Source organism: Trachemys scripta, chromosome 16 (genome assembly GCF_013100865.1).
Source record: "Trachemys scripta elegans isolate TJP31775 chromosome 16, CAS_Tse_1.0, whole genome shotgun sequence".
Lineage (NCBI taxonomy): Eukaryota > Metazoa > Chordata > Testudines > Emydidae > Trachemys > Trachemys scripta.
Genome location: NC_048313.1, coordinates 13,217,512 through 13,221,723, shown reverse-complemented (window position 1 = coordinate 13,221,723; position 4,212 = coordinate 13,217,512). Strand labels below are relative to the sequence as shown.

Here is a 4,212-nt window from a genome sequence, read left to right as displayed (position 1 = left end):
GCCCCTGTTAGCCCAGCCCTGGGCTCCCCCGGCCCCCCAGCTCTGCCGGTGCCCCTCACTCCCGACCCGCAGCCCCTGTTAGCCCAGCCCTGGGCTCCCCCGGCCCCCCAGCTCTGCCGGTGCCCCCACTCCCGACCCGCAGCCCCTGCTCTCTCTGACTGCAGAGGGGCCCAACCATGAGGTAGTTGAGGAGACACAAATACCAGTGGGGACGGAGGAGACTAAACTCCTTTCCCTGGTGGCCTGGAGGCAGGACGGGGAGTCCCGGGCCGAGGACTCAGGTTTTGTGCACTAACCCTGCAGAGCCCAGGGGGGACCTGTGAGCGAGGTGGGGGTCACTGCTCTTCGGAGAAAGGCCTGTGGGATTGAATGGAATCGAGATTAAACCAAGAGGGAGACGGAGGAATTCCACACAGACCAACAATGCCAGCACAGGGGACCCCTTCTGTGACCCCCCCCTGCACCATTCAGCAGTGGGGAGAGGGGGCTGCGGGGCGGCAGTGAGGGGCACCGGCAGACCCGGGTGGGAGGGCAGGGCTGGGATTCTGGGGTCCTGTATCTGCGCCTCAGGGACGTGAACCCAGTCCCCAGCCCCCCCTGCCCTGCGCTGGGGCTCCCGGCCGGAGTGACTCGGGGCGTGGGGGCCACTGGACCAGGGAAATCAGCTTAATGCTGGGAGCGGGGGAGCCAAGGCTGAAGAGTGGGGGGCACACGTGTGGGGGTCTCGGTCCGGGAGTTGGGGGGAGCACAGGGGCTGGGGGGCTCCGTCCCGGAACCGGAGAGGCACAGGGCTGCGGGGCACGGTCAGGGATTAGCGGGGACGCTCGGTCCGGGAGCCGGGGGGGGGGGGCTCGGTCCGGGAGCCGGGGGGCGGACACAGGGGAGGGGGGGGACACTGGGGATGGGGGCTCGGTCCGGGAGCCGGGGGGGGGGGGACACGGAGGAAGGGGGCTCGGTCCGGGGGGAGGATTCCCGATTCTCGGGGCTTGTTTAAAAGTTTGAGGGGTCTCGTTCCCCCCCTCTCGAGACTTTGTTTTGCTCTAAAGCTCCCGCGGGGGCCCCAGGGCCGGGTCCCGCCTCCCGGTGCGAGCTGGGAGCTAAACCCCCCCCGGACCCCCCCGCCCCGACCGCTGCCCCCCGGACCCTCCCTGGGCCCCACCGGACCCGACCCGACCGCTCCCCAAACTTCTCCGCCGCGCGGCTCCGGCCGGTCCCGCTCCCGGCCCCGCAGCACTCACCGCCGGCCGGGCTGGCCGGGAAGGGCCCCGCGCTCCGGGGCTAGCGGCGCATCCCAGCCCGGCCCGCTCCGCTCCGCTCCGCCCCGGCCCCGGCCCCGGCCCCGTCCTGCCCCAGCTGCGGGCTGACATCAGCCGCGGGCGCCGCAACCCGCGTGGCCGGGCAGGGGTGGCTGGGGGCGGGGGCGGGGGGGGCGGGGGGGCCGGGGCCCCCCCCCGGGTCCTGGGAGAGCGGCAGGGAGGGGCCAGTGTTGGGGCGCCCCCTCCCCGACCCCCGCCGCTGTCTGGATGCGGGTTTGGTCCCTTCCAGCTCCGGGCGGAGAAGGGCTGGTGGGTCTGGCCGGGAACGGGGCGAGCTGTGGGGCCAGGGGCCTGCGCCCCTCCCCAGGGCTCCAGGGTGCCCACGGGACCCTAGTGTACTGCCCGGCTCCCAGCCCCAGGGCGGGTCTGCTGGGCTGGAGTCTGGTGCGGGTTCCCCTTGGGCAGGGCCCATTTGCACTACCCCGGTGCTGGCCCCACGGCCCTGGGCCAGGCCTGGCACCCCGCGGGGCCCTGGGGCAGTACAGGGAGTCGAGCGCGGCCCTGGGCTCTGCTCGCTGATGCCCCGATTCCAGCGCTCTGGGTCTCCAGGTCGGTCGCCCGGACAAAGGCCCCCGCGGTCTGAGCCAGCGTCGCACGGACGGGGCCTTAGCCCAGGCCGTCCAGAGCCATGTCACTTCCCCCGTGGCCAAGCCGGGACTCCGGCTCCCAGCCCTGCGGCCTGCCCTCTGCTCCGAGGACACGGCGCTTTGGGGCTCCTGGGTTCTAGCCTGGCTAGGGTAGTGGGGTCTAGTGGCTAGCGCAGGGACGCTGGTGCCAGGACTCCTGGGTCCTGGCCATGTCTACACTACACGGCGCGGTGACTGATCTGGTTTCGCTGCAGGTGGAGCCGGCCCCTTTCAGCGTCACTCCCTGGAATGCAGAGCTGCCCTGGCCCTGTTCCTGGGCAGCCCGGGCAGCCCTGCCTCTCCCTGGGGGCTCGCGGGCGCTGGCCGCCTGCCCAAACAGGTGCCTGAAGCCACGCCAGCGTCCCAGCAACCGGCCAGACGCCAGCTGGGCTGCAGCAGAGGGGCCCCTCTGTCCTGCGGGGAGGGGAGGCAGCCCCGCTGCTCCTTCCCAGGGCCTGGCCGTAATGGGAACAAGAGCACCGAGCCATAGAACCCAGGCGTCCTGGCTCCCAGCCCCCCCCAGCTGAGGGTAGAACCCAGGCGTCCTGGCTCCCACCCCCCCGCAGCTGAGGGTAGAACCCAGGCGTCCTGGCTCCCAGACACCCCTCCCCCATTGCAATCTGCTCCGACCCAGCTTCAGCTGTGGGGACAGATGGCGCCAGCAACAACCAACAGTCACCGGAACCTGCCCCAGCAACCACCGAGCCCCGGGGAGACCAGCTCTCCCCCCGGCCTGGCCTGGGGGGGCCCTTAGCGTCCCTGGGCCATAGGTCCAGTCCCAGGGCGTGTCCATGCCCCAGCGCCACCCTGGGGACTGCCCATCCCCCCACGCCTCCAACACGTCTGGGGACTGCCCATCCTCCCACCCCCCCAACCCACCTGGGTGCCCCCCGGATCCTGCTCCCTGCCTCCTTTTCCCAGAGGCAGGTTACTCCCTGGTCTGTGTGTCCCTAGCCTGCCCATCCCCCCCACAATGTCCCGGTGCCCTCCTCGCCTGGGGCCGATGCCAGGGGGAGCTGCAGAGGGGCACCCGGCCCATTCACAGGAGCCAGGAGCCCGTGGGAGCCTGAGCTGTGCCAACGCCTGGCTCTTGGCAGCCGGATTTTCTCACCCTCTCCCCAGCCAGCTGGGCCAGCCTGACCCGGCCTCCCCGCCTGCGCGGTGCCAGGCATCCACAGGGCCAGCGGGGCGCGAGCTGGCATCAGTGGGACAGAGATGCCAGGAGCGGCTGGATCTCATCTTCCTCCTTACGGGATCCCCGGACTCCTGGGTTCCCCTGAAAATGGCTTCCTAGTCGCCCCGTGGGCCCTGCCTCCTTTAGAGTTCGAGAGCGCTTCCTGTGGGGGGCAGGCCCGGGAAAGGACCAGGACCCGCCCGACCAGCCCTCCAAGCCTGGGATGAGGGGCGGGGAGTGCAGGGGGCTGCGGAACATGGGAGCTAGGCCAGGCAGCCCCTTGCCCGCTGCTGAAGTGTGGGGCTGGCCTGGGTGCCCCTCCCCCCAGCATGCGAGAGGGGCAGGAACACGAAGCACCAGCTGCCCCGAGCTAACCCTGTTAGCCATGCCTAGGGGGGCAGAGTCGGAGCCTTGCCCAGCATGGGGCCCCATGGCCTTGGGCTTCCCCCAAGCAGGCTGCCACCTGCCTCGCTCCCCGCACTCCAGAGCCGATCCCTCGGCCAGTGCACCCAGCCCTGCCCTCCTCCCAGGATTGCAGGTTTGCAGCCAGGATGTGAAGGGACTGTCTGTTTGGCTCTGAGTGGATCAGGAGTGAGGTGCATTGCAGATCTCCGGGCTGGGGGAGAGTCCAGGGCTGGTAGAGCAGGGGGCTGCGAGTTGGGAGTGAGGGGCACTGGCAGAGCTGGGTGGGAGCCCAGGGCTGGGCTAGCAGGGGGCTGCGAGTCGGGAGTGAGGGGCACTGGCAGAGCTGTTGCAGGGGTGAGGTGGGGGAGCCCAGGGCTGGATCAGGACCGAGAGAGGCATGTCAATATCATTTTTCCTATGTTACCTGGGGGGAAACTGAGGCCCAGAATGGGGATGCTGGGAATAGAACCCAGGAGCCTGGACTGCCAGACCTTGGACTATCGCCGTCCTAGGTCTCGCTGTCTCTCACGCCCCAGCCCTTGGGGGAGCGGGAGGCCATGGTGGACGCCGTGTCTTGGAACAATGCAGAACAGCATCCCTCCCCCCACCCGCCCCCTCCTTCCTCCCTGGCACAGTAGAAGCTCTCAGGCCCCGACACTGGAGACAGAGGGAGCTTTGTGTCTCCCCAGTG

The 4,212-nt window shown here is 70.2% G+C and overlaps 1 protein-coding gene across 3 annotated transcripts in view; it reads right to left on the bottom strand.

The window, feature by feature from the left end:
* Positions 1-1,351, bottom strand: part of TMEM198 (transmembrane protein 198) — an 11,215-nt gene extending 9,864 nt beyond the window's left edge. The window contains exons 1-2 of one of the 3 annotated variants that reach the window (XM_034792636.1): positions 1,239-1,351; positions 204-357 (exon numbers count right to left, since the gene is read on the bottom strand). The gene's annotated coding sequence lies outside the window, so the exon portion shown is untranslated. The remainder of the gene's footprint in view (positions 1-203; positions 358-1,238) is intronic. The other 2 variants (XM_034792637.1, XM_034792640.1) reach the window with 2 other exon arrangements.
* Positions 1,352-4,212: the final 2,861 nt, after the last annotated feature.